General features: G+C 43.4%; 27 non-coding genes across 27 annotated transcripts; all 27 read left to right on the top strand.

The window, feature by feature from the left end:
* Positions 1-157: 157 nt before the first annotated feature.
* On the top strand, positions 158-231 carry trnat-agu (transfer RNA threonine (anticodon AGU)). The gene has a single exon. It is a non-coding gene; the product is annotated as a tRNA-Thr (tRNA).
* A 318-nt stretch (positions 232-549) lies between these two features.
* On the top strand, positions 550-623 carry trnan-guu (transfer RNA asparagine (anticodon GUU)). Its single transcript has one exon. It is a non-coding gene; the product is annotated as a tRNA-Asn (tRNA).
* A 487-nt stretch (positions 624-1,110) lies between these two features.
* Positions 1,111-1,184, top strand: trnat-ugu (transfer RNA threonine (anticodon UGU)). Its single transcript has one exon. It is a non-coding gene; the product is annotated as a tRNA-Thr (tRNA).
* Positions 1,185-1,931: 747 nt separating this feature from the next.
* Positions 1,932-2,005, top strand: trnat-agu (transfer RNA threonine (anticodon AGU)). Its single transcript has one exon. It is a non-coding gene; the product is annotated as a tRNA-Thr (tRNA).
* A 758-nt stretch (positions 2,006-2,763) lies between these two features.
* Positions 2,764-2,837, top strand: trnat-agu (transfer RNA threonine (anticodon AGU)). Its single transcript has one exon. It is a non-coding gene; the product is annotated as a tRNA-Thr (tRNA).
* A 156-nt stretch (positions 2,838-2,993) lies between these two features.
* Positions 2,994-3,067, top strand: trnan-guu (transfer RNA asparagine (anticodon GUU)). Its single transcript has one exon. It is a non-coding gene; the product is annotated as a tRNA-Asn (tRNA).
* Positions 3,068-3,554: 487 nt separating this feature from the next.
* Positions 3,555-3,628, top strand: trnat-ugu (transfer RNA threonine (anticodon UGU)). The gene has a single exon. It is a non-coding gene; the product is annotated as a tRNA-Thr (tRNA).
* Positions 3,629-4,375: 747 nt separating this feature from the next.
* On the top strand, positions 4,376-4,449 carry trnat-agu (transfer RNA threonine (anticodon AGU)). The gene has a single exon. It is a non-coding gene; the product is annotated as a tRNA-Thr (tRNA).
* A 735-nt stretch (positions 4,450-5,184) lies between these two features.
* On the top strand, positions 5,185-5,258 carry trnat-agu (transfer RNA threonine (anticodon AGU)). The gene has a single exon. It is a non-coding gene; the product is annotated as a tRNA-Thr (tRNA).
* Positions 5,259-5,414: 156 nt separating this feature from the next.
* trnan-guu (transfer RNA asparagine (anticodon GUU)) lies at positions 5,415-5,488 on the top strand. Its single transcript has one exon. It is a non-coding gene; the product is annotated as a tRNA-Asn (tRNA).
* A 490-nt stretch (positions 5,489-5,978) lies between these two features.
* Positions 5,979-6,052, top strand: trnat-agu (transfer RNA threonine (anticodon AGU)). Its single transcript has one exon. It is a non-coding gene; the product is annotated as a tRNA-Thr (tRNA).
* A 741-nt stretch (positions 6,053-6,793) lies between these two features.
* trnat-agu (transfer RNA threonine (anticodon AGU)) lies at positions 6,794-6,867 on the top strand. Its single transcript has one exon. It is a non-coding gene; the product is annotated as a tRNA-Thr (tRNA).
* A 318-nt stretch (positions 6,868-7,185) lies between these two features.
* trnan-guu (transfer RNA asparagine (anticodon GUU)) lies at positions 7,186-7,259 on the top strand. Its single transcript has one exon. It is a non-coding gene; the product is annotated as a tRNA-Asn (tRNA).
* Positions 7,260-7,749: 490 nt separating this feature from the next.
* On the top strand, positions 7,750-7,823 carry trnat-agu (transfer RNA threonine (anticodon AGU)). Its single transcript has one exon. It is a non-coding gene; the product is annotated as a tRNA-Thr (tRNA).
* A 740-nt stretch (positions 7,824-8,563) lies between these two features.
* trnat-agu (transfer RNA threonine (anticodon AGU)) lies at positions 8,564-8,637 on the top strand. Its single transcript has one exon. It is a non-coding gene; the product is annotated as a tRNA-Thr (tRNA).
* A 318-nt stretch (positions 8,638-8,955) lies between these two features.
* Positions 8,956-9,029, top strand: trnan-guu (transfer RNA asparagine (anticodon GUU)). Its single transcript has one exon. It is a non-coding gene; the product is annotated as a tRNA-Asn (tRNA).
* A 490-nt stretch (positions 9,030-9,519) lies between these two features.
* trnat-agu (transfer RNA threonine (anticodon AGU)) lies at positions 9,520-9,593 on the top strand. Its single transcript has one exon. It is a non-coding gene; the product is annotated as a tRNA-Thr (tRNA).
* A 736-nt stretch (positions 9,594-10,329) lies between these two features.
* Positions 10,330-10,403, top strand: trnat-agu (transfer RNA threonine (anticodon AGU)). Its single transcript has one exon. It is a non-coding gene; the product is annotated as a tRNA-Thr (tRNA).
* Positions 10,404-10,559: 156 nt separating this feature from the next.
* On the top strand, positions 10,560-10,633 carry trnan-guu (transfer RNA asparagine (anticodon GUU)). The gene has a single exon. It is a non-coding gene; the product is annotated as a tRNA-Asn (tRNA).
* Positions 10,634-11,123: 490 nt separating this feature from the next.
* On the top strand, positions 11,124-11,197 carry trnat-agu (transfer RNA threonine (anticodon AGU)). Its single transcript has one exon. It is a non-coding gene; the product is annotated as a tRNA-Thr (tRNA).
* A 741-nt stretch (positions 11,198-11,938) lies between these two features.
* On the top strand, positions 11,939-12,012 carry trnat-agu (transfer RNA threonine (anticodon AGU)). Its single transcript has one exon. It is a non-coding gene; the product is annotated as a tRNA-Thr (tRNA).
* Positions 12,013-12,330: 318 nt separating this feature from the next.
* trnan-guu (transfer RNA asparagine (anticodon GUU)) lies at positions 12,331-12,404 on the top strand. Its single transcript has one exon. It is a non-coding gene; the product is annotated as a tRNA-Asn (tRNA).
* Positions 12,405-12,894: 490 nt separating this feature from the next.
* trnat-agu (transfer RNA threonine (anticodon AGU)) lies at positions 12,895-12,968 on the top strand. The gene has a single exon. It is a non-coding gene; the product is annotated as a tRNA-Thr (tRNA).
* A 736-nt stretch (positions 12,969-13,704) lies between these two features.
* Positions 13,705-13,778, top strand: trnat-agu (transfer RNA threonine (anticodon AGU)). Its single transcript has one exon. It is a non-coding gene; the product is annotated as a tRNA-Thr (tRNA).
* A 740-nt stretch (positions 13,779-14,518) lies between these two features.
* trnat-agu (transfer RNA threonine (anticodon AGU)) lies at positions 14,519-14,592 on the top strand. The gene has a single exon. It is a non-coding gene; the product is annotated as a tRNA-Thr (tRNA).
* Positions 14,593-14,910: 318 nt separating this feature from the next.
* trnan-guu (transfer RNA asparagine (anticodon GUU)) lies at positions 14,911-14,984 on the top strand. The gene has a single exon. It is a non-coding gene; the product is annotated as a tRNA-Asn (tRNA).
* A 490-nt stretch (positions 14,985-15,474) lies between these two features.
* trnat-agu (transfer RNA threonine (anticodon AGU)) lies at positions 15,475-15,548 on the top strand. The gene has a single exon. It is a non-coding gene; the product is annotated as a tRNA-Thr (tRNA).
* Positions 15,549-27,836: the final 12,288 nt, after the last annotated feature.

Here is a 27,836-nt window from a genome sequence, read left to right as displayed (position 1 = left end):
AAGCACTACCTATGTTGCATTTACCTGAGTTTTCAGAGCAGTAAAACTTCATGTGCATCTTCAGGCAAAGGTCAATGGTGCAACCCACCTCAGGTACTTTTGTAAGATTGCTGCAAAGGTATTTGCTGTGATGGTCCCAAATTATGCTTTTCTAAGGGGTGCTGTGGCTTAGTTGGTGACAGCACCTGTCTAGTAAACAGGAGATCCTGGGTTCAACTCCCAGCAGCACCTTCACAAATTCACTTGGGTATGGAAACTTCTACTGTTCAAACCTGGGAGCATTTCCAATTTGCCCCTTGACCTTTACAGACTGCCAGGAATGCTCTAATTATGGTTGACTTGACTGAACAGGGAAGGGAGATGTTAACAAGCTGAGGTGATACATTTCACCTGCCCATGAAAGCTACTACTGTTCAAACCTGGTAGCAACAATCTTGATTACTTTTCCCCAAATAGAATGGTTCCTAGACAAGGTTGAAGGTGACAGACTGATGTCATCAAAGAAGACATGTTTCATGTCAGCGAGAATGGACTCTGGGAAGACAGCATGTCTCTGTGGCGCAATCAGTCAGCGCACTTGGCTGTTAACCAAGAGAATGGTGGTTCAAGCCCACCCAGGGACAAGAATTGCATATCACTGGATTCTTCAATGTCACCCAGGAGAGAGAAGTGACTTTTCTGTACATGACAAGTGTCATGTCTTTACACTCGGTAGTCATCTTACCAAACATGACTTGACAGCAGTCATTTCCAATTTGCCCCTTGACCTTTACAGAATGCCATGGATGCTCAAATTATGATTGACTTGACTGAACAGGGAAGGGAGATGTTCACAAGCTGAGTTGATTCAATCAAACTCTGAACATGAAACATTTGCATGTGAAGCAGCTGATGGCGCTGTGGCTTAGTTGGTCAAAGTGCCTGTCTAGTAAACAGGAGATCCTGGGTTAAAATTCCAGCCCTGCCTATGTTACATTTACCTGAGTCTTCGGAGCAGTAAAACTTCATGTGCAGCTTCAGGCAAAGGTCAATGGTGCAACCCACCTCAGGTACTTTTGTAAGATTGCTACAAAGGTATTTGCTGTGATGGTCCCAAATTGTGCTTTAAGGGGTGCTGTGGCTTAGTTGGTGAAAGCAGCTGTCTTGTAAACAGGAGATCCTGGGTTCAACTCCCAGCAGCACCTTCACAAATTCACCTGTCTATGAAAGCTTCAACTGTTCAAACCTGGGACTAGAACCTTAGATTACTTTTCCCCGAATAGAACCTTTTCTAGACAAGATTGAAGGAGACACACTGATGTCACCAAAGAAGACATGTTTCATGTCAGCGAGAATGGACTCGGCAATCACAGCATGTCTCTGTTGCGCAATCTGTTGCGCAATCTGTCAGCGCGCTTGGCTGTTAACCGAGAGGATTGTGGTTTAAGCCCACCCAAGGACGAGAATTGAATATTACTGGATTCTTCAAGGTCACCCAGGAGAGAGAAGTGACTTTTCTCTACATGACAAGTGTCATGTCTTTAGACTCGGTAGTCATCTTACCAAACATGACTTGACAGCAGTCATTTCCAATTTGCCCCTTGACCTTTACAGAATGCCAGGGATGCTCAAATTATGATTGACTTGACTTAACAGGGAAGGGAGATGTTCACAAGCTGAGTTGATTTAATCAAACTCTGAACATGAAACATTCACATGCAAAACAGCTGGTGCAGCCCTGGCTTAGTTGGTCAAAGTGCCTATCTAGTAAACAGGAGATCCTGGGTTTGAATCAAAGCGGTACCTATGTTGCATTTACCTGAGTTTTCGGACCAGTAAAACTTCATGTGGATCTTCAGGCAAAGGTCAATGGTGCAACCCACCTCAGGTACTTTTGTAAGATTGCTACAAAGGTATTTGCTGTGATGGTCCCAAATTGTACTCTTCTAAGCGGTGCTGTGGCATAGTTGGTGAAAGCACCTGTCTAGTAAACAGGAGATCCTGGGTTCAACTCCCAGCAGAACCTTCACAAATTCACCTGTCTATGAAAGCTTCAACTGTTCAAACCCAGGAGTAGAATCTTTGATTACTTTTCCCCAAATAGAACCTTTTCTAGACAAGATTGAAGGAGACACACTGATGTCACCGAAGGAGACACACTGATGCCACCAAAGAAGACATGTTTCATGTCAGCGAGAATGGACTCAGCAATCACAGCATGTCTCTGTTGCGCAATCTGTCAGCGCGCTCGGCTGTTAACCGAGAGGACTGTGGTTTGAGCCCACTCAAGGACGAGAACTGAATATTACTGGATTCTTCAAGGTCACCCAGGAGAGAGAAGTGACTTTTCTCTACATGACAAGTGTCATGTCTTTAGACTCGGTAGTCATCTTACCAAACATGACTTCACAGCAGTCATTTCCAATTTGCCCCTTGACCTTTACAGAATGCCAGGGATGCTCAAATTACGATTGACTTGACTTAACAGGGAAGGGAGATGTTCACAAGCTGAGTTGATTCAATCAAACTCTGAACATGAAACATTCACATGCAATGCAGCTGGTGGAACCCTGGCTTAGTTGGTCAAAGTGCCTATCTAGTAAACAGGAGATCCTGGGTTTAAATCTAAGCGCTGCCTATGTTGCATTTACCTGAGTCTTCGGAGCAGTAAAACTTCATGTGCAGCTTCAGGCAAAGGTCAATGGTGCAACCCACCTCAGGTACTTTTGTAAGATTGCTACAAAGGTATTTGCTGTGATGGTCCCAAATTGTGCTCTTCTACAGGGTGCTGTGGCTTAGTTGGTGAAAGCGCCTGTCTAGTAAACAGGAGATCCTGGGTTCAACTCCCAGCAGCACCTTCACAAATTCACCTGTCTATGAAAGCGTCAACTGTTCAAACCCAGGAGTAGAACCTTTGATTACCTTTCCCCAAATAGAACCTTTTCAAGACACACTGATGTCACCAAAGAAGACATGTTTCATGTCAGCGAGAATGGACTCTGCAATCACAGCATGTCTCTGTTGCGCAATCGGTCAGCGCGCTCGGCTGTTAACCGAGAGGATGGTGGTTCGAGCCCACCCAGGGACGACAATTGCATATTACTGGATTCTTCAAGGTCACCCAGGAGAGAGAAGTGGCTTTTCTCTACATTACAAGTGTCATGTCTTTCGACTCGGTAGTCATCTTACCAAACATGACTTGACAGCAGTCATTTCCAATTTGCCCCTTGACCTTTACAGAATGCCAGGGATGCTCAAATTATGATTGACTTGACTGAACAGGGAAGGGAGATGTTCACAAGCTGAGTTGATTCAATCAAACTCTGAACATGAAACATTTGCATGTGAAGCAGCTGATGGCGCTGTGGCTTAGTTGGTCAAAGTGCCTGTCTAGTAAACAGGAGATCCTGGGTTAAAATTCCAGCCCTGCCTATGTTACATTTACCTGAGTCTTCGGAGCAGTAAAACTTCATGTGCAGCTTCAGGCAAAGGTCAATGGTGCAACCCACCTCAGGTACTTTTGTAAGATTGCTACAAAGGTATTTGCTGTGATGGTCCCAAATTGTGCTTTAAGGGGTGCTGTGGCTTAGTTGGTGAAAGCAGCTGTCTTGTAAACAGGAGATCCTGGGTTCAACTCCCAGCAGCACCTTCACAAATTCACCTGTCTATGAAAGCTTCAACTGTTCAAACCTGGGACTAGAACCTTAGATTACTTTTCCCCGAATAGAACCTTTTCTAGACAAGATTGAAGGAGACACACTGATGTCACCAAAGAAGACATGTTTCATGTCAGCGAGAATGGACTCGGCAATCACAGCATGTCTCTGTTGCGCAATCTGTTGCGCAATCTGTCAGCGCGCTTGGCTGTTAACCGAGAGGATTGTGGTTTAAGCCCACCCAAGGACGAGAATTGAATATTACTGGATTCTTCAAGGTCACCCAGGAGAGAGAAGTGACTTTTCTCTACATGACAAGTGTCATGTCTTTAGACTCGGTAGTCATCTTACCAAACATGACTTGACAGCAGTCATTTCCAATTTGCCCCTTGACCTTTACAGAATGCCAGGGATGCTCAAATTATGATTGACTTGACTTAACAGGGAAGGGAGATGTTCACAAGCTGAGTTGATTTAATCAAACTCTGAACATGAAACATTCACATGCAAAACAGCTGGTGCAGCCCTGGCTTAGTTGGTCAAAGTGCCTATCTAGTAAACAGGAGATCCTGGGTTTGAATCAAAGCGGTACCTATGTTGCATTTACCTGAGTTTTCGGACCAGTAAAACTTCATGTGGATCTTCAGGCAAAGGTCAATGGTGCAACCCACCTCAGGTACTTTTGTAAGATTGCTACAAAGGTATTTGCTGTGATGGTCCCAAATTGTACTCTTCTAAGCGGTGCTGTGGCATAGTTGGTGAAAGCACCTGTCTAGTAAACAGGAGATCCTGGGTTCAACTCCCAGCAGAACCTTCACAAATTCACCTGTCTATGAAAGCTTCAACTGTTCAAACCCAGGAGTAGAATCTTTGATTACTTTTCCCCAAATAGAACCTTTTCTAGACAAGATTGAAGGAGACACACTGATGCCACCAAAGAAGACATGTTTCATGTCAGCGAGAATGGACTCAGCAATCACAGCATGTCTCTGTTGCGCAATCTGTCAGCGCGCTCGGCTGTTAACCGAGAGGACTGTGGTTTGAGCCCACTCAAGGACGAGAACTGAATATTACTGGATTCTTCAAGGTCACCCAGGAGAGAGAAGTGACTTTTCTCTACATGACAAGTGTCATGTCTTTAGACTCGGTAGTCATCTTACCAAACATGACTTCACAGCAGTCATTTCCAATTTGCCCCTTGACCTTTACAGAATGCCAGGGATGCTCAAATTATGATTGACTTGACTTAACAGGGAAGGGAGATGTTCACAAGCTGAGTTGATTCAATCAAACTCTGAACATGAAACATTCACATGCAATGCAGCTGGTGGAACCCTGGCTTAGTTGGTCAAAGTGCCTATCTAGTAAACAGGAGATCCTGGGTTTAAATCTAAGCGCTGCCTATGTTGCATTTACCTGAGTCTTCGGAGCAGTAAAACTTCATGTGCAGCTTCAGGCAAAGGTCAATGGTGCAACCCACCTCAGGTACTTTTGTAAGATTGCTACAAAGGTATTTGCTGTGATGGTCCCAAATTGTGCTCTTCCACAGGGTGCTGTGGCTTAGTTGGTGAAAGCGCCTGTCTAGTAAACAGGAGATCCTGGGTTCAACTCCCAGCAGCACCTTCACAAATTCACCTGTCTATGAAAGCGTCAACTGTTCAAACCCAGGAGTAGAACCTTTGATTACCTTTCCCCAAATAGAACCTTTTCAAGACACACTGATGTCACCAAAGAAGACATGTTTCATGTCAGCGAGAATGGACTCTGCAATCACAGCATGTCTCTGTTGCGCAATCGGTCAGCGCGCTCGGCTGTTAACCGAGAGGATGGTGGTTCGAGCCCACCCAGGGACGACAATTGCATATTACTGGATTCTTCAAGGTCGCCCAGGAGAGAGAAGTGGCTTTTCTCTACATTACAAGTGTCATGTCTTTCGACTCGGTAGTCATCTTACCAAACATGACTTGACAGCAGTCATTTCCAATTTGCCCCTTGACCTTTACAGAATGCCAGGGATGCTCAAATTATGATTGACTTGACTGAACAGGGAAGGGAGATGTTCACAAGCTGAGTTGATTCAATCAAACTCTGAACATGAAACATTCACATGTGAAGCAGCTGATGGCGCTGTGGCTTAGTTGGTCAAAGTGCCTGTCTAGTAAACAGGAGATCCTGGGATAAAATTCCAGCGCTGTCTATGTTACATTTACCTGAGTCTTCGGAGCAGTAAAACTTCATGTGCAGCTTCAGGCAAAGGTCAATGGTGCAACCCACCTCAGGTACTTTTGTAAGATTGCTACAAAGGTATTTGCTGTGATGGTCCCAAATTGTACTCTTCTAAGGGGTGCTGTGGCTCAGTTGGTGAAAGCACCTGTCTAGTAAACAGGAGATCCCAGGTTCAACTCCCAGCAGCACCTTCACAAATTCACCTGTCTATGAAAGCTTCAACTGTTCAAACCTGGGAGTAGAACCTTTGATTACTTTTCCCACGAATAGAACCTTTTCTAGACAAGATTGGAGGAGACACACTGATGTCACCAAAGAAGACATGTTTCATGTCAGCGAGAATGGACTCGGCAATCACAGCATGTCTTTGTTGCGCAATCTGTCAGCGCGCTCGGCTGTTAACCGAGAGGACTGTGGTTTGAGCCCACCCAAGGACGAGAATTGAATATTACTGGATTCTTCAAGGTCACCCAGGAGAGAGAAGTGACTTTTCTCTACATGACAAGTGTCATGTCTTTAGACTCGGTAGTCATCTTACCAAACATGACTTCACAGCAGTCATTTCCAATTTGCCCCTTGACCTTTACAGAATGCCAGGGATGCTCAAATTATGATTGACTTGACTTAACAGGGAAGGGAGATGTTCACAAGCTGAGTTGATTCAATCAAACTCTGAACATGAAACATTCACATGCAAAACAGCTGGTGGAGCCCTGGCTTAGTTGGTCAAAGTGCCTATGTAGTAAACAGGAGATCCTGGGTTTGAATCAAAGCGGTACCTATGTTGCATTTACCTGAGTTTTCGGAGCAGTAAAACTTCATGTGCATCTTCAGGCAAAGGTCAATGGTGCAACCCACCTCAGGTACTTTTCGTAAGATTGCTGCAAAGGTATTTGCTGTGATGGTCCCAAATTATGCTTTTTTTTTCAAGGGGTGCTGTGGCTTAGTTGGTGAAAGCACCTGTCTAGTAAACAGGAGATCCTGGGTTCAACTCCCAGCAGCACCTTCACAAATTCACTTGTGTATGGAAACTTCTACTGTTCAAACCTGGGAGCATTTCCAATTTGCCCCTTGACCTTTACAGACTGCCAGGAATGCTCTAATTATGGTTGACTTGACTGAACAGGGAAGGGAGATGTTAACAAGCTGAGGTGATACATTTCACCTGTCCATGAAAGCTACTACTGTTCAAACCTGATAGCAGCAATCTTGATTACTTTTCCCCAAATAGAATGGTTCCTAGACAAGGTTGAAGGTGACAGACTGATGTCATCAAAGAAGACATGTTTCTTGTCAGCGAGAATGGACTCTGCAATCACAGCATGTCTCTGTGGCGCAATTGGTCAGCGCGCTCGGCTGTTAACCGAGAGGATGGTGGTTCGAGCCCACCCAGGGACGAGAATTGCATATTACTGGATTCTTCAAGGTCACCCAGGAGAGAGAAGTGGCTTTTCTCTACATTACAAGTGTCATGTCTTTAGACTCGGTAGTCATCTTATCAAACATGACTTCACAGCAGTCATTTCCAATTTGCCCCTTGACATTTACAGAATGCCAGGGATGCTCAAATTATGATTGACTTGACTGAACAGGGAAGGGAGATGTTCACAAGCTGAGTTGATTCAATCAAACTCTGAACATGAAACATTCACATGTGAAGCAGCTGATGGCGCTGTGGCTTAGTTGGTCAAAGTGCCTGTCTAGTAAACAGGAGATCCTGGGATAAAATTCCAGCGCTGTCTATGTTACATTTACCTGAGTCTTCGGAGCAGTAAAACTTCATGTGCAGCTTCAGGCAAAGGTCAATGGTGCAACCCACCTCAGGTACTTTTGTAAGATTGCTACAAAGGTATTTGCTGTGATGGTCCCAAATTGTACTCTTCTAAGGGGTGCTGTGGCTTAGTTGGTGAAAGCACCTGTCTAGTAAACAGGAGATCCTGGGTTCAACTCCCAGCAGCACCTTCACAAATTCACCTGTCTATGAAAGCTTCAACTGTTCAAACCTGGGAGTAGAACCTTTGATTACTTTTCCCACGAATAGAACCTTTTCTAGACAAGATTGGAGGAGACACACTGATGTCACCAAAGAAGACATGTTTCATGTCAGCGAGAATGGACTCGGCAATCACAGCATGTCTTTGTTGCGCAATCTGTCAGCGCGCTCGGCTGTTAACCAAGAGGACTGTGGTTTGAGCCCACCCAAGGACGAGAATTGAATATTACTGGATTCTTCAAGGTCACCCAGGAGAGAGAAGTGACTTTTCTCTACATGACAAGTGTCATGTCTTTAGACTCGGTAGTCATCTTACCAAACATGACTTCACAGCAGTCATTTCCAATTTGCCCCTTGACCTTTACAGAATGCCAGGGATGCTCAAATTATGATTGACTTGACTTAACAGGGAAGGGAGATGTTCACAAGCTGAGTTGATTCAATCAAACTCTGAACATGAAACATTCACATGCAAAACAGCTGGTGGAGCCCTGGCTTAGTTGGTCAAAGTGCCTGTGTAGTAAACAGGAGATCCTGGGTTTGAATCAAAGCGGTACCTATGTTGCATTTACCTGAGTTTTCGGAGCAGTAAAACTTCATGTGCATCTTCAGGCAAAGGTCAATGGTGCAACCCACCTCAGGTACTTTTGTAAGATTGCTGCAAAGGTATTTGCTGTGATGGTCCCAAATTATGCTTTTTTTTTCAAGGGGTGCTGTGGCTTAGTTGGTGAAAGCACCTGTCTAGTAAACAGGAGATCCTGGGTTCAACTCCCAGCAGCACCTTCACAAATTCACTTGTGTATCAAAACTTCTACTGTTCAAACCTGGGAGCATTTCCAATTTGCCCCTTGACCTTTACAGACTGCCAGGAATGCTCTAATTATGGTTGACTTGACTGAACAGGGAAGGGAGATGTTAACAAGCTGAGGTGATACATTTCACCTGTCCATGAAAGCTACTACTGTTCAAACCTGGTAGCAGCAATCTTGATTACTTTTCCCCAAATAGAATGGTTCCTAGACAAGGTTGAAGTTGACAGACTGATGTCATCAAAGAAGACATGTTTCTTGTCAGCGAGAACGGACTCTGCAATCACAGCATGTCTCTGTGGCGCAATTGGTCAGCGCGCTCGGCTGTTAACCGAGAGGATGGTGGTTCGAGCCCACCCAGGGACGAGAATTGCATATTACTGGATTCTTCAAGGTCACCCAGGAGAGAGAAGTGGCTTTTCTCTACATTACAAGTGTCATGTCTTTAGACTCGGTAGTCATCTTATCAAACATCACTTCACAGCAGTCATTTCCAATTTGCCCCTTGACCTTTACAGAATGCCAGGGATGCTCAAATTATGATTGACTTGACTGAACAGGGAAGGGAGATGTTCACAAGCTGAGTTGATTCAATGAAACTCTGAACATGAAACATTCACATGTGAAGCAGCTGATGGCGCTGTGGCTTAGTTGGTCAAAGTGCCTGTCTAGTAAACAGGAGATCCTGGGATAAAATTCCAGCGCTGTCTATGTTACATTTACCTGAGTCTTTGGAGCAGTAAAACTTCATGTGCAGCTTCAGGCAAAGGTCAATGGTGCAACCCACCTCAGGTACTTTTGTAAGATTGCTACAAAGGTATTTGCTGTGATGGTCCCAAATTGTACTCTTCTAAGGGGTGCTGTGGCTTAGTTGGTGAAAGCACCTGTCTAGTAAACAGGAGATCCTGGGTTCAACTCCCAGCAGCACCTTCACAAATTCACCTGTCTATGAAAGCTTCAACTGTTCAAACCTGGGAGTAGAACCTTTGATTACTTTTCCCACAAATAGAACCTTTTCTAGACAAGATTGAAGGAGACACACTGATGTCACCAAAGAAGACATGTTTCATGTCAGCGAGAATGGACTCAGCAATCACAGCATGTCTCTGTTGCGCAATCTGTCAGCGCGCTCGGCTGTTAACCGAGAGGACTGTGGTTTGAGCCCACTCAAGGACGAGAACTGAATATTACTGGATTCTTCAAGGTCACCCAGGAGAGAGAAGTGACTTTTCTCTACATGACAAGTGTCATGTCTTTAGACTCGGTAGTCATCTTACCAAACATGACTTCACAGCAGTCATTTCCAATTTGCCCCTTGACCTTTACAGAATGCCAGGGATGCTCAAATTATGATTGACTTGACTTAACAGGGAAGGGAGATGTTCACAAGCTGAGTTGATTCAATCAAACTCTGAACATGAAACATTCACATGCAATGCAGCTGGTGGAACCCTGGCTTAGTTGGTCAAAGTGCCTATCTAGTAAACAGGAGATCCTGGGTTTAAATCTAAGCGCTGCCTATGTTGCATTTACCTGAGTCTTCGGAGCAGTAAAACTTCATGTGCAGCTTCAGGCAAAGGTCAATGGTGCAACCCACCTCAGGTACTTTTGTAAGATTGCTACAAAGGTATTTGCTGTGATGGTCCCAAATTGTGCTCTTCTACAGGGTGCTGTGGCTTAGTTGGTGAAAGCGCCTGTCTAGTAAACAGGAGATCCTGGGTTCAACTCCCAGCAGCACCTTCACAAATTCACCTGTCTATGAAAGCGTCAACTGTTCAAACCCAGGAGTAGAACCTTTGATTACCTTTCCCCAAATAGAACCTTTTCAAGACACACTGATGTCACCAAAGAAGACATGTTTCATGTCAGCGAGAATGGACTCTGCAATCACAGCATGTCTCTGTTGCGCAATCGGTCAGCGCGCTCGGCTGTTAACCGAGAGGATGGTGGTTCGAGCCCACCCAGGGACGACAATTGCATATTACTGGATTCTTCAAGGTCGCCCAGGAGAGAGAAGTGGCTTTTCTCTACATTACAAGTGTCATGTCTTTCGACTCGGTAGTCATCTTACCAAACATGACTTGACAGCAGTCATTTCCAATTTGCCCCTTGACCTTTACAGAATGCCAGGGATGCTCAAATTATGATTGACTTGACTGAACAGGGAAGGGAGATGTTCACAAGCTGAGTTGATTCAATCAAACTCTGAACATGAAACATTCACATGTGAAGCAGCTGATGGCGCTGTGGCTTAGTTGGTCAAAGTGCCTGTCTAGTAAACAGGAGATCCTGGGATAAAATTCCAGCGCTGTCTATGTTACATTTACCTGAGTCTTCGGAGCAGTAAAACTTCATGTGCAGCTTCAGGCAAAGGTCAATGGTGCAACCCACCTCAGGTACTTTTGTAAGATTGCTACAAAGGTATTTGCTGTGATGGTCCCAAATTGTATTCTTCTAAGGGGTGCTGTGGCTCAGTTGGTGAAAGCACCTGTCTAGTAAACAGGAGATCCCAGGTTCAACTCCCAGCAGCACCTTCACAAATTCACCTGTCTATGAAAGCTTCAACTGTTCAAACCTGGGAGTAGAACCTTTGATTACTTTTCCCACGAATAGAACCTTTTCTAGACAAGATTGGAGGAGACACACTGATGTCACCAAAGAAGACATGTTTCATGTCAGCGAGAATGGACTCGGCAATCACAGCATGTCTTTGTTGCGCAATCTGTCAGCGCGCTCGGCTGTTAACCGAGAGGACTGTGATTTGAGCCCACCCAAGGACGAGAATTGAATATTACTGGATTCTTCAAGGTCACCCAGGAGAGAGAAGTGACTTTTCTCTACATGACAAGTGTCATGTCTTTAGACTCGGTAGTCATCTTACCAAACATGACTTCACAGCAGTCATTTCCAATTTGCCCCTTGACCTTTACAGAATGCCAGGGATGCTCAAATTATGATTGACTTGACTTAACAGGGAAGGGAGATGTTCACAAGCTGAGTTGATTCAATCAAACTCTGAACATGAAACATTCACATGCAAAACAGCTGGTGGAGCCCTGGCTTAGTTGGTCAAAGTGCCTATGTAGTAAACAGGAGATCCTGGGTTTGAATCAAAGCGGTACCTATGTTGCATTTACCTGAGTTTTCGGAGCAGTAAAACTTCATGTGCATCTTCAGGCAAAGGTCAATGGTGCAACCCACCTCAGGTACTTTTCGTAAGATTGCTGCAAAGGTATTTGCTGTGATGGTCCCAAATTATGCTTTTTTTTTCAAGGGGTGCTGTGGCTTAGTTGGTGAAAGCACCTGTCTAGTAAACAGGAGATCCTGGGTTCAACTCCCAGCAGCACCTTCACAAATTCACTTGTGTATGGAAACTTCTACTGTTCAAACCTGGGAGCATTTCCAATTTGCCCCTTGACCTTTACAGACTGCCAGGAATGCTCTAATTATGGTTGACTTGACTGAACAGGGAAGGGAGATGTTAACAAGCTGAGGTGATACATTTCACCTGTCCATGAAAGCTACTACTGTTCAAACCTGGTAGCAGCAATCTTGATTACTTTTCCCCAAATAGAATGGTTCCTAGACAAGGTTGAAGGTGACAGACTGATGTCATCAAAGAAGACATGTTTCTTGTCAGCGAGAATGGACTCTGCAATCACAGCATGTCTCTGTGGCGCAATTGGTCAGCGCGCTCGGCTGTTAACCAAGAGGATGGTGGTTCGAGCCCACCCAGGGACGAGATTTGCATATTACTGGATTCTTCAAGGTCACCCAGGAGAGAGAAGTGGCTTTTCTCTACATTACAAGTGTCATGTCTTTAGACTCGGTAGTCATCTTATCAAACATGACTTCACAGCAGTCATTTCCAATTTGCCCCTTGACATTTACAGAATGCCAGGGATGCTCAAATTATGATTGACTTGACTGAACAGGGAAGGGAGATGTTCACAAGCTGAGTTGATTCAATGAAACTCTGAACATGAAACATTCACATGTGAAGCAGCTGATGGCGCTGTGGCTTAGTTGGTCAAAGTGCCTGTCTAGTAAACAGGAGATCCTGGGATAAAATTCCAGCGCTGTCTATGTTACATTTACCTGAGTCTTCGGAGCAGTAAAACTTCATGTGCAGCTTCAGGCAAAGGTCAATGGTGCAACCCACCTCAGGTACTTTTGTAAGATTGCTACAAAGGTATTTGCTGTGATGGTCCCAAATTGTACTCTTCTAAGGGGTGCTGTGGCTTAGTTGGTGAAAGCACCTGTCTAGTAAACAGGAGATCCTGGGTTCAACTCCCAGCAGCACCCTCACAAATTCACCTGTCTATGAAAGCTTCAACTGTTCAAACCTGGGAGTAGAACCTTTGATTACTTTTCCCACGAATAGAACCTTTTCTAGACAAGATTGGAGGAGACACACTGATGTCACCAAAGAAGACATGTTTCATGTCAGCGAGAATGGACTCGGCAATCACAGCATGTCTTTGTTGCGCAATCTGTCAGCGCGCTCGGCTATTAACCGAGAGGACTGTGGTTTGAGCCCACCCAAGGACGAGAATTGAATATTACTGGATTCTTCAAGGTCACCCAGGAGAGAGAAGTGACTTTTCTCTACATGACAAGTGTCATGTCTTTAGACTCGGTAGTCATCTTACCAAACATGACTTCACAGCAGTCATTTCCAATTTGCCCCTTGACCTTTACAGAATGCCAGGGATGCTCAAATTATGATTGACTTGACTGAACAGGGAAGGGAGATGTTCACAAGCTGAGTTGATTCAATGAAACTCTGAACATGAAACATTCACATGTGAAGCAGCTGATGGCGCTGTGGCTTAGTTGGTCAAAGTGCCTGTCTAGTAAACAGGAGATCCTGGGATAAAATTCCAGCGCTGTCTATGTTACATTTACCTGAGTCTTCGGAGCAGTAAAACTTCATGTGCAGCTTCAGGCAAAGGTCAATGGTGCAACCCACCTCAGGTACTTTTGTAAGATTGCTACAAAGGTATTTGCTGTGATGGTCCCAAATTGTACTCTTCTAAGGGGTGCTGTGGCTTAGTTGGTGAAAGCACCTGTCTAGTAAACAGGAGATCCTGGGTTCAACTCCCAGCAGCACCTTCACAAATTCACCTGTCTATGAAAGCTTCAACTGTTCAAACCTGGGAGTAGAACCTTTGATTACTTTTCCCACAAATAGAACCTTTTCTAGACAAGATTGAAGGAGACACACTGATGTCACCAAAGAAGACATGTTTCATGTCAGCGAGAATGGACTCGGCAATCACAGCATGTCTGTGTTGCGCAATCTGTCAGCGCGCTCGGCTGTTAACCGAGAGGACTGTGGTTTGAGCCCACCCAAGGGCGAGAATTGAATATTACTGGATTCTTCAAGGTCACCCAGGAGAGAGAAGTGACTTTTCTCTACATGACAAGTGTCATGTCTTTAGACTCGGTAGTCATCTTACCAAACATGACTTCACAGCAGTCATTTCCAATTTGCCCCTTGACCTTTACAGAATGCCAGGGATGCTCAAATTATGATTGACTTGACTGAACAGGGAAGGGAGATGTTCACAAGCTGAGTTGATTCAATCAAACTCTGAACATGAAACATTCACATGCAAAACAGCTGGTGGAGCCCTGGCTTAGTTGGTCAAAGTGCCTATGTAGTAAACAGGAGATCCTGGGTTTGAATCAAAGCGGTACCTATGTTGCATTTACCTGAGTTTTCGGAGCAGTAAAACTTCATGTGCATCTTCAGGCAAAGGTCAATGGTGCAACCCACCTCAGGTACTTTTGTAAGATTGCTGCAAAGGTATTTGCTGTGATGGTCCCAAATTATGCTTTTTTTTTCAAGGGGTGCTGTGGCTTAGTTGGTGAAAGCACCTGTCTAGTAAACAGGAGATCCTGGGTTCAACTCCCAGCAGCACCTTCACAAATTCACTTGTGTATGGAAACTTCTACTGTTCAAACCTGGGAGCATTTCCAATTTGCCCCTTGACCTTTACAGACTGCCAGGAATGCTCTAATTATGGTTGACTTGACTGAACAGGGAAGGGAGATGTTAACAAGCTGAGGTGATACATTTCACCTGTCCATGAAAGCTACTACTGTTCAAACCTGGTAGCAGCAATCTTGATTACTTTTCCCCAAATAGAATGGTTCCTAGACAAGGTTGAAGGTGACAGACTGATGTCATCAAAGAAGACATGTTTCTTGTCAGCGAGAATGGACTCTGCAATCACAGCATGTCTCTGTGGCGCAATTGGTCAGCGCGCTCGGCTGTTAACCGAGAGGATGGTGGTTCGAGCCCACCCAGGGACGAGAATTGCATATTACTGGATTCTTCAAGGTCACCCAGGAGAGAGAAGTGGCTTTTCTCTACATTACAAGTGTCATGTCTTTAGACTCGGTAGTCATCTTATCAAACATCACTTCACAGCAGTCATTTCCAATTTGCCCCTTGACCTTTACAGAATGCCAGGGATGCTCAAATTATGATTGACTTGACTGAACAGGGAAGGGAGATGTTCACAAGCTGAGTTGATTCAATGAAACTCTGAACATGAAACATTCACATGTGAAGCAGCTGATGGCGCTGTGGCTTAGTTGGTCAAAGTGCCTGTGTAGTAAACAGGAGATCCTGGGATAAAATTCCAGCGCTGTCTATGTTACATTTACCTGAGTCTTCGGAGCAGTAAAACTTCATGTGCAGCTTCAGGCAAAGGTCAATGGTGCAACCCACCTCAGGTACTTTTGTAAGATTGCTACAAAGGTATTTGCTGTGATGGTCCCAAATTGTGCTCTTCTAAGGGGTGCTGTGGCTTAGTTGGTGAAAGCACCTGTCTAGTAAACAGGAGATCCTGGGTTCAACTCCCAGCAGCACCTTCACAAATTCACCTGTCTATGAAAGCTTCACCTGTTCAAACCTGGGAGTAGAACCTTTGATTACTGATGTGGATTTCCTTGTTGTTGATATGTTTGATGATGAAGAAATTCGCCGTTGAGACTGACTTGCTTTCAAAGAGTATAATTTTATTTAAGCAAGAAACAGAATCACTGGTCACGTCTGACCAGGAGGATCAAGAAGCCAATAATGATCTCTGTCGAACACACAGAGACAATTGCTTATATGCATCTAAACATCTGTTTTCCCGTCATGGGTCATAAAAACATCAAGTTACACAACCATATATGGCAATACTCCTATACAACACCCCAATTTAAACATTCCAGCTAAGGGGACTCCTAAATCTCCTTCAGATACTATCACCAGACGCACCCATTGTAAACTTATATTATCTCTGTCCTAGTTACATCAGACACTTCATAGTCCCCCCTAGCGAGACTATAGTCTCGCAAACAAGATAAATTATACAATTATGATGTTAATTAGCCTCATACGAATCACTTCTGTTCATGCTTAACCTTAGTAATATAGTAAAATTTTTATTTGTGGAGTGTGAGAGCGAAAAACCCATCAGGCAGCTATCTTTCTTTATTATCCATCAAACAATCTAGACAGGAAAACTCTCTCACGGTTCCTCTGCCCCAGGCAACCACCTATAGTACTCCAAACCAATTAAAAAGAAAAAGGGTTATGAAAGCTTTTCAGGATGATATATAAATGCACACATTCAAAACCTCAGAAATAAAATCTAAAAATTGTCCAAAGTCAGGCTGGTCGACCCATCGCACCTTCCAATGGACCTCTCCCTACCTAACACCACTTTCCCTAAGGATCGATAAAGAAAGAAAACACCTGAGGTCCCAATATATGCATCTCATACAGTTCCAGAAAAATATGTCTTGCTAAAAATATCTACTATAAAGTAAAACATACAAAAATATTTATCAACAATACAAGTTACATTGTAATAAACCTTCAATGATTTTTCAATCGAAACCCCTCATCATGATGTCTTCATTCAGGTTTCCGTTGTCCATTTCCATCCTCCATTTTCTTAAGTTTGGTTGTTTCAACTCCATTAATCTGGAAGGATCTCTGGACAATCAGCCACCTTCACATTGGTCTCCCAAATATCATCCTGGGAAGAAAAATCAACAACCAGTATCTTTGTACATACAAAACCATCAAAGATATTCATTTTTGTATCTTACTTTCACATTATTCCACTACATGATTAACATATACATGATTAATATACATGATTAAAATATTCAATTCCCCCCTTTTATCAATTCACTTCCAGTTCAAAATAATAGTGAGTCAATGTTGAATTCAGATATTCAAAAATGGATATTTCTCTCCAATCTCTATGACCTCCTCACCTTCACTTAGGTCATTACCACTCAGTAGCGGCATCTGAATGTTTTCTCCTGGCATCACAACTCCTACCCATCTCAATATCATAGCCTTAGCAAAGGTCAACAACAGCGTACAAAAACAAAACATCACACACAGTGATAGAAGGGTAGCCACCAAAATCTGAACCATTATAGCTCCTACTGGTCCTAATTGGTCTTGTAACCAGGTATTCGCAGACCATCCCGCTCTTTCTGATGGACCAAATGAATCCCTAATTAGTTTCAAAGCATCTATGACACTAGTCATATTGTCAGTAGCATCAGGAATCAAAGTGTAACAGGCTTCTCCAGTTAGATTCAAAGCTACACAGAGGCCACCTTGTTTGGCCAAAATGTAATCAAGAGCCATGTCATGTTTCAGCAACGTCAATCGATGACTCCTCTGAGTATTCGACAAATATTCAAAACCTTTTATGGTCTCGTTTGCAAAACCTTGCAGGGTATATGTAATATTATCAATATGATCAGCTAAGTATGTAACACCATAACATGGAAACAATCCTATTCCCCATTTCTCTCCCAAACTTATCCTCCAATGATAAGACTCCAAGTTGTGAAATTGTGCCAAATCTCTTTTCTTTCTACTGCTAGAGATTGTCGTAGAGTTATCCTCATCAGACCCTTGTCCCTTCTGAATAACAAAAACATCATACGGAAGTTTCAACTGTGCCATATAACAACATCCAATCCAACCATAAGGTAAAAATAAGTATGCCTTATCGCCACAAATCCACCAGATATCTTTAAATGTTCCTATGGTAAAATTACCCGGTAAAGTTTGATTCTTTACACTTAGAGTTTTACTCAGTCGGCGATGTGGTGCATGAAAGGTCACTATATACATGTCATCAATAGCCCTTTGATCACGTCGTCCAAATTGCATCATATAGTTATCACATTCTGATATTCCCATAAACATACCATCTCCACCATGAGTACCATTTGAACAAAAACAAGATTTAACCTTCACAGGTGTCACTTCCATAGGATCAGGGACTGCTGTTGTAATATCTTCATACTGATCAAGGAGATTTATATATGATAAGTTCTTCAACCAAGCACAATTCCGTTGAGGTGTAAATAGATGCACCGACACGGCCATCCAATAATCATATGGTGCTTGTTGCTTAAATACCAACCACGATAGCGCATAATTTTGACATTTAGAAGTTAAAGGTTCTGGTACCGTCTCTAGAATTGAAGGCCATGTGCCTGGTGCTGGAACTCTCACGACACATGGACCACTCAAATTACTAGCCAATCTAACAGAGTGAGTCAACTGTTGGTACCACATATTTCTACTTGCCCACGGGTCTGCAATTTGCAACACCGAGGAATCAAACCCATAAGCTTTCCATTGGGTTTCACGCTTCTCTAATGCATGAAGATGTTTAGTCATGACTTCTGATGTTCCGTCAGCATCTACAAAATCACCAATCAGATTCGACATAGACATCTGAATTGTTTCAGCTGCCTTAACTAATGTAGATGTAGCAACAGATGTCAACATCATACCTACAGACTTTGTAGACACCGAAGAACTCATCATTGTTTCGTTGATAGTAGATCCCATCTTTACAACCTCACTTGTAAAATTACTCGCAGCTAGAGTAGTAACCAAAGTTGATACGTTAATACTACTAGTTATTCTCTGAGCTACAGTAGTAGACATCATCTGTTCATCAGTCACCCTTGGAGTGACTAGTTGCTTTTGAACCTCTTTAGCCACCGTAACTACTTCAATAGGATCTAGGCCTTCTATCACAAGCATTATCTTACGAGTTCTATACCCTTTTACCCAATAATTGTGATATGGTACAAATTTAAACTCTGGATCCAAATAAGTGCATGTATATTCTCCCTGATCTTCCCCTGTTACATTGATTAGGACAAGTGTACAGTCGTCTTCAACCCTAAACAACCTTATGTGATTATACAAAATATACTTTCTTTGATCACGAGGCACACTATTAATTTCAGGTCCTGTTAGCACTATTTCTTCACCACGAGCATTTTTCCAATTAGGGGGATTATTACCATCATTATTCCATTTTCCACATTTACATGGAAGGCGTGCTGAATTCCCTAACGTAGCTTTAATCACAATGTTTACAGGAATTTGAGTTGTAGAAATCATTTGAGGCTCAGCTGTATTTAGATGCAATATCTCTGTGACGTCAGTAACCTTCAGTTTTGAAAAGGTGGATGTCTGCTTTATTTTCTCAATCAGCGGGAGAGTTGATATGGTAGTTGACAGTTTTCCTACTTCAACAACCAGGGGTTTTGCAATTCTAGTTTCATTTAGTACCACTAAAGTCACAATACTGTTTCTGTAACCTAACCCCAATTGGACACTATGCTCTCCCATATTTACTAATTTTGGGTCATAATATGTACACTTATAGTCACCTTGATCTTCAATCTGAGATCTACGTAAATAAAGACTACAGTCTCCCTCAATCTTTGACCTTTTTCGATCATTAAGCAACACATACTTTTCTAGTGGTGATGTCCCCAATAAATCAATAACCTTACCATGGCTATCTTCCCACTTGACTCGGAATTTTCCTTTCCCATTATTTTCCTTTGTACACTGACATGGGAGCTGAACTGACTTTCCCAAAATCACTTCTACTCTAGTCCTCGTAACGTTTTGGTCTAACCTTTCTTCGGGTTGGCCTTGGACTCCTTGGTCCAACTGGGTCTGTGAATTTTCCTGTAGAGGCATCACAGCCCTCTGGAGTCTTTGACTCATGCTCTTGAGAAATAGACTCTGTTGTTTCTGGGACATGTTGTAAATCAATGTCACCAAATCGTCTTTCTTGCTCATGGACTGACAAGTCATCCCTGACATCATCAAAAGTGTAATCAAAATCATCATGCATAGCCCCAACATGGTCAATCCCTTCTTCCGGATCGTGACCTTGGGGGTCTGCACGAACCTCTGCTGCTTCCGCAGCTTCTGTTGGCTCTCTTGCGCTTTCAACATCTCGGTTCTGTGATCGTGGAACCTCTTCTGTTGGCGCTTTAACACAATGTGATAAATGATACCAGGTAGGAGACCCTTTAACCTGGACCGCAGTTCCCGTACTGCGGACTACTTCAAATGGTCCTTCGCGGCGTTCATTAAACCACTTCCTCCTAAACACCTTCACGAATACCTTGTCTCCAGGTTGCACTGCATTCGTCTTTTGCTCATCGAGTCTCTCTTGCACCTCCTCTCGTTTTTGCCTGTCAGAGACATATGTGTATATTCTCTTATGTAAAGCAGCCATGTAATTAACATACACTCGCATTTCATCTTCTAAAAGGGCTAAACTTGGACCCTTGCCACTTGTACGCAAACAAGGTGTCGGCATCCTTCTGCCCATTGCCAACTCATGGGGTGTCATGCGCAAATCACGGAGCCCACTTGAACGACACACCATTAACGCCAGTGGAAGCGCTTCCACCCAATTCAAACCTGTGTGTTGGCAGATTTTAACAATGCGGTTTTTTAACACACCATTCATTTTTTCACAAGCACCTTGGCTTTGCGGATGATAAACAGCTCCTAAACGTTGTTTAATTCCCAATTTTTGCAGAATTAGTCTTACTGTTTTATCCACGAAGTCTTTCCCATTATCTGAGGATATGCGGTCTGGGAGTCCCCACCTGCTTATAACCTCACGACACAAAAACTTGGCAACAGACTGAGCATCTTTCCGCTTAGTTGGACAGGCCTCAGGCCACCTTGAAAATCTATCCACAACAACTAACATATATCTTTTACCTCCTACCGGTCTTATCATGTCAACAAAATCCACAACTAACTCACGCATAGGACCTGTTGGCGTTGGAATGTAACCGGGAGGAACCATCACACCCCTACGAACGTTATTTTTTAGACAGATAGTACACCTGCCTATGACATAATCAATCTGTTCAAGCAAGTACGGTGCCCAAAAACCATATTCTTTCGTGATCTTTCTCCTAACCTCCCCCCTTGCAACATGGGCTAAACCATGTGCCTCCTGGATCATCAGACCCAGCAGGTCTGGGGGCGCTACCAGCAGTCCTTCATGATTTCTCCACAGGCCAGTGGAATCTTGAGTGGCTCCTCTGTCTCTCCATAATTGTTTATCCATCGCAGAAGCAGCTTCTTGCATTGAGACAACATCCCTGAGCGTAATGTTATCCTCCAAGTCCACTTCATGGGTGATCAGAAGAACTTTGCCCAATTTGTTTGCTCCTGTTATCGCCTTTGCAGCCTCATCAGCTACTTTGTTACCTTGTGTGACCCTTGACATGTCCTTTTTGTGTGCTGCACACTTAGTCACTGAGATTTCCTTCGGCTTCATCATCGCATGCAACAATTTCATTATCTGGGCATGATGCTGTATCGGAGAACCATCTGTTTTCTTAAACCCCCGATTCTTCCACACCGATCCAAATAGGTGGCACACATTATGTGCATATGCCGAATCTGTATATATCGTCACCCGCTTGCCTTCAGCCAACAGACATGCTTCAGTCAGCCCCACTAGCTCAGCAAGCTGTGCAGATGCAGGTTGTGGTATTTCTTCTGCTTTTTCAACAACAAACTCCGTCCCCTGGGCTTTGACTACTGCATAACCAGCACTCAATGCATCATCCACACGATAGCAGGACCCATCAGTCCAATACTCCACATCCGACTCATGCAGTGGAAGAGCTTGTAAATCCGACCGGAGCTTCGAATATCTCTCCACTTCCTGAACACAATCATGTGGCTCCCCATCCTCTGGAGTCGGCAAGTTCTCAGCTGGATTTACTGTGACACACCTTACCAAGGTGACATCTTCCTGCTCTAAAAGCCTATGATAGTCTCTAAGCCTAGGCATAGTCAAAGTATATTTACCAAAATTCAGAAGATTTCTGAGACTATGGTGGGTAAGAATTGTTACAGGGTAACCCATAGTTACTGATGATGCTTTATCATACATTAGATAAACTCCCGCCATTGCTCTGTAGCACAGTGGTAACCCCATCTCCACTTCAGAATAGCCAGTAGAATAATAAGAAACAGGTTGAGGACTTGTCCCCGTACCTGTGGGCTGACAAAGAACTGCACATGCATATTTACCCCCAGTGGATGTAGACACATACAACAAAAAGTTCTTAGAATAATCTGGCAATGCTAGCGCTGGTGCTTCCTGTAACCTCTGTTTAATCGTCTCAAATGCCACAAGACTTTCCTGCGTCCAGGTGAGATTGCAATGGAGTTGAGCATTCCCGGTTTCTTTGATCATAGCCCTCAAAGGCCCTGTTAGAGTGGCATAGTCCTCCACCCATGCTGAAGAATATCCCGCAATTCCAAGAAATGTCATCATCTCTCTGACTGTTCTGGGCTTCGGCGCCTTTCGAATGGCTTCCAAATGGTTGTCAGAGATGCCTCTGTGTCCCTGAGTTATTGTTTGACCCAGATACACCACCTTCTCCTGACAGAATTGCAACTTCTTCCGAGAAGCCTTGTGTCCTTTTTCTGCCAATAACTGCAACAATTTAATTGAATCTTTTTGGCATGTTTCCTTATCTGGTGAACAGATGACAATATCATCTACATACTGAATAACAGTACTTTTCAAAATCTGATTTAACCCTGCCAAATCATCCTTCAACACTTTATTGAAAATATGAGGGCTATGTTTGAATCCTTGAGGGAGCCTCTTATATTTGAAAGCCTGTCCTTTATATGTAAATCCAAACAACCCTTGACTTTCTTCACTTAGTGGAACACTAAAAAATGCTCCACACAAATCTAACACTGTGAAATGTGTAGCGTCTGAGGGAATTTGGGCCAACATAGTATGAGGATCGGGCACATCCGCCGAAAAGTCAGCCACCACTTCATTTACCTCTCTTAAATCATGTACCAAGCGATACGATTCATCTGGCTTCTTTAAAGGCAATATAGGTGTGTTACTCTGTGGATCTGAACATTTCTCCAACACACCTGCTTGCAACAGACCTTCAATTTGTGGTTCAATCCCTTGAATTGCCTCCTCTTTTAGTGGATATTGGTTCTTCCAAGGAGGTTTGCTTCCTGGTCGAAGTTCAACTCTCACCGGTTGGGCTGACTTCACAAGGCCAATATCAGTACTATGCCGTGACCACAAACATTCTGGAACTTGTTGTAACATCCCCTCTGTCATACTATCTGAGTCTAATTTAGCACTGAAAATTGACTCATGAGTCATTATCACCACTTGTGGTCGTCCTTGTCCTTGAGCTGAGATCATGATTTTCATGAACTGCTGATCTTCACTCATCCAGATAGCAGGATTCTCCTTTGTTGGTGCAAACTGTATTTTCTCAGCTTCTGCCATCATTGCCCCTATATGCTTCTGTTCAAATCCTTCAGCAACCAGCAAAGTCACATGTGGAACACTTTCCTTGATGTCGTGCTCCTTGTTAAGATAATCATCACTGTTTATCTTCATCGCTGCTCCTTGTGGCCCCAAAATCATGCAACATGAGTTAAGGTGAACCTGTTTAGGTTGACTACTCAACCACTCCTCCGGATTTATTTGACCAGCGTTCTTAAAATATTTAAGTGTGCAGTGGTGTGAATACTCAGGGAGCTTAGCATTAGGCATATTTGCTACAATGAACTTCTCCCACAGCTTGGCCGGCTCCAATAGCTCTGGACTAAGATTTCCAATCCAGTACACTGAAGAAGTGTCAGTCTCCGGTGTCATAAATAGTTGGTGATAAACATCACTCGGCACATCCACCAGACAGCCGTCTGGTGTACACCGTATTGTACAATTCAGTTTGCATAAAGCATCTCTTCCCAAGAGTGCAATGGGCGTATGTTTTGACACCAATATAGGTATTGTGATTTTCCGATGTTTATAGCAGAGCTCAATTGGTTTTGTGAGAGGAATCAGCTGTTTCACACCCTCAAACCCGATCGTCCGTACCAATTGGTCAGACATGGGGAGATGTATAGCATCTTCAGGCCGAACACAGGTAAAAGCTGCTCCGCAATCCGCCATTACTTCCAATGGTTGATCATTGACTTTCACCACTATTGTTGGATCTTGCTCCGGCCCTGACACTACCAGCTGACACCCCCCTTTCGAGTCTTCTGGGCACCCCTAGAACCCTGGCTCCGGGCCCCTGTAAGGGTTCACCGGTCCCATGAGTTCCCTTGGTTTTCCTCTGATGTCTCCTCTGAAGCCTCCTCTGAAGCCTCTTCTGAAACCTCCTCCTGTTTTATCACAGTTACGAGCAAAGTGGCCTATCTGACCACAATTATGACATGCTCCCCAAGATTGTTGAAAATTTCCTCCTCTTCCTCTTCCTAAACTTCCTATCTGTGGTTGGCCAAACCCTGGTTGCGGAAAAGGAGCATTGGGGATCATGGATAACGGCTGGGGTGGCTGATACTGGATCTGGTCATGCTGCGGTTGTGGTGGTAATTGAGTTGATTGAGGCTGACTCTGCATAACCACAGCTTGTTTCTTCTCCTTCTTCTTATTATCCACCAGCTGTAGTTGGTTAAGCTTTCTAAGAGTTTCCTGGTCCTGTTCCTTCTGGTCATGCTCTTTTTTCCGATACAGATCAACTTGATGTGCTATGTGATCTGTATACACACCTTTTGCCATGCTTCCAAGACCAACCACCTCCGCCAGCTTGCTCCGCACTGGTAGGGGCAATCCCTTCTGTATCTTAGCTCTCAAAATTGATTGCTCCATTTGATTCAAATCCGGGTCATTTCCTGTGACATTTCTCCACACTTGATGAGCCCTTGACACATAAGCTCTTGGGTTTTCCTGTGGGCCCAATGGTTCAATGAGAATATTATCAGGGTGTACGTTGGTTGGAAATGTATCTCTCAATGCTCTCCACATCCGACCTCTACTGGCAGCCAACAATTCCGGATCATATACTGCAGTTGCCACATATCTATTAAGGCCTGCCGCCTGTAGGATTTCCTCCATCGCTGGGACCCCAATGAGGCTAGCCAAGAGTCTCTTAATGTCTCCCATGGCAGGCTGTGTTCCCACCAAAACCTCTTCCAACTTCGAAATCCAAGGATGCGCTCCATCTTGAAGAGTGGGTAACTTTTCAAGTATGTTTGACATGTCTGTACTTTGCCAAGGTTTATACTCTAAATTTTGGCCTCGCACAATTACTGGACACATTTTATTGAATCTCTTTTCTTTTCTTGGACGTAATTCATACCCCAAAGTGTCAGACCTTTGAGACTTCTTCTGTATTTTCTTCCGTGTTTTTTTCAGTTCCTCTAGTTGCCTTTCCAAGACATGCTGGGTTGCTGGACAGGTAGATTCATTCATTTTCACAAGGCATCTATCTATAGTTCTCTCCACCTCTCTTAAAGCGCTGCATCCATCATCTTCCACCCCTAAACCGGCTGCTAATGGGTGAAGATATGAAGAACCTTCTCTCTCTGAGTCTTCATCATCATTGCTCACATCTGTGTCGTCCTTTCCTGGATCCACTCTTCTTATTGGCTTGTCTCCTTTTTTCTCCGCTTTAGCCAACATCCGTCTTACTGCTGGGTCATATCCACCAACAGCTTCATCCGAATCACTCTCACTGTCATCCTCTATGTCCAGTCGTCTGAACTGCTGACCGCTACAACTTCTCAAACGGGTCTTTTTATGTTTGCTGTCGGAGCTTGGGTACATTTCTATGGTCGTTGTAACCTTTCCCTTCTCGATTATTTGTTCATCCTCGTCTGTGATGTGATAGTTGCCCTTCTGTATAATCACTGGGAGCTGGGGGTAAACATCAGTAAACTTCACTTCCTTCTCATAAGGCGGGGGCTTCTTTACTAAGGCAGTATGTGAGAAGGGTGTGTTAACCTTCTCCATTAACTTACCCACTGCCTTATCATTTTTCTGTATTTCTTGCATACCGCGGCCTCTTTTTTCATTTGCAGCTTCTAACAGTTTCTGTCCTTCATTTTCAAACAACTGCAGAACTCCAAGCTCAGTTTGTCTTTTCTCCATACGCCTTTTTCCCTTTTTCCCCTTCTTCTGCTTTACCTTGTATATAGACACAAGTACCTGTATTGTTTTGATCACATCCGGGTTCAAAGTCCCCTCCACTGGCCAAGGCTGGTCAATGTCAGGCCAACGCTTACTCCATTTTTCTGATATTTTTGGAATATCTTTAACAAGAGGATTAGTCTTCTGTACTACATCAACAGGAGTGATTGATTTTGTAATTTTGGTGTCCATCTTTGACATTACAATGACCCTCTTAGTTCCTCGTATTATAAGTCAAACTGAAACTAGTCAAACTATTTAGAAAGTACTGTTACCACACTTGAAAGTGAATGAATTTGCCAACCCCAAAGGAGACCTAAGCCTTCTTACTATAAAAGCAAAAGCACTTCTTTATCACCTAATGCATCTAATCACACTTATTTATCTTTAAAATTATGGAAATAATGTCAATGTTCCATCTCAAAATAGCCCAGGTCAAGCTAGACCATACTCAGACAATGAAACCAGCATTCACAGCACTCAACTGCATTTGAATCAAATCAACTTTTCCATAAATGATCAATCAAATCAAAAATACTCCATTATTGACCAAATGCTTCAATTAGTCAGTCTGTTGCCAAGACTTCCTCCTATATAATTGTAATGTGATACATAGAAGAAACAATGTAAGCCTCTATGCGAAAACAGACTAAGCATGTATCAAAGATGTTGACTATAAAAAATGTGTATACACAGATAGAAAAGTTCAGGTGTTTGTTGAAAGAGTTTGTGGATAAAACCGCACTGGCCTTGATCAAGCTGGATTCAGGATCCCTACATGCTGTCATCCGCAAGCTTCCAGTGCTTGTGAAGTACCCCCAGGTATCCTCTCATCTGCCTTTTGTACTGATCCAGTTCAGACACAATCCATCTGTCTGTCTTCCCTTTAGCTCTCACACAGCATAGTAGAGAGAAACAGAGAAAACAGAAAGAAAACAAAACAAAAGTTTAATCACTCTGAATCCATATACACAATGCAATAACAATTCAGTGAAATATGCACACATTATCTGTAATCTTTATCTATATATATTTTTATCTATTGCAAAGGCTGTCTCCCTACTGGGGGTGTGTTTTCCTTCCCTCTGTGTCCCACAGAGAGAAGAAGGAGGAGAGGGGGCTACCTCTCCACTCCCCTTAACAGGAGGAGTAAGCTAATTGGCTTTCTATGTGAGACAACGCCTCTTGGACCCGCCTCCTAATTTTAGCAAGGGCTTCCAGTCTAACCTGGCTGTCAAAGGGTTAACATCGTCTCCAAACCCTATGGTCCAAACCTAGTGCATTTAATGCACAGACAAGCGCATCTCACCCGTGGGTGTTGTGGCACCCCTACTTTCACTGAAATGTACACTTTTTACTAGTGGAGTCATTAAAAGAAACTTATCGGTCAAGTAAGATTTATTAAGTGACAACTAAGCCAATCATATCTATTTGATTACAGTTGAAGCACAGTAAGGTTACATTTGCATTTAATCCTCCTGTCACTCATCACTGAGTCAGAGCTCAGAGCTCACACATGGAAACATGCTGCATGTAGCATCCTTCTGAAAGAGAGTAAGTCACCCAAACAGAGGTTTTTAAGATAAATCCACCTCACAAACCAACGTAAGTGTAACATTTTCTCCTCTTGGTTGTTATTTTAGCTGTATGTATTTACTCCCATAACTTTACGATGTAGCAGAAGTCCCCTTTGCAGTTTTTTCTAAATAAAAGCACATTTTAGGTGAAGACCGGAAATAAAGAGACTGAGGCGTAAGGCAATAAGAAAAGCAAAATAATGGCATCACAAAGAACCGTTTTGAATCTG

The sequence above is a fragment of the Labrus bergylta genome, chromosome 13 (genome assembly GCF_963930695.1).
Source record: "Labrus bergylta chromosome 13, fLabBer1.1, whole genome shotgun sequence".
NCBI lineage: Eukaryota > Metazoa > Chordata > Actinopteri > Labriformes > Labridae > Labrus > Labrus bergylta.
This window is presented reverse-complemented; position numbering and strand designations above follow the sequence as displayed.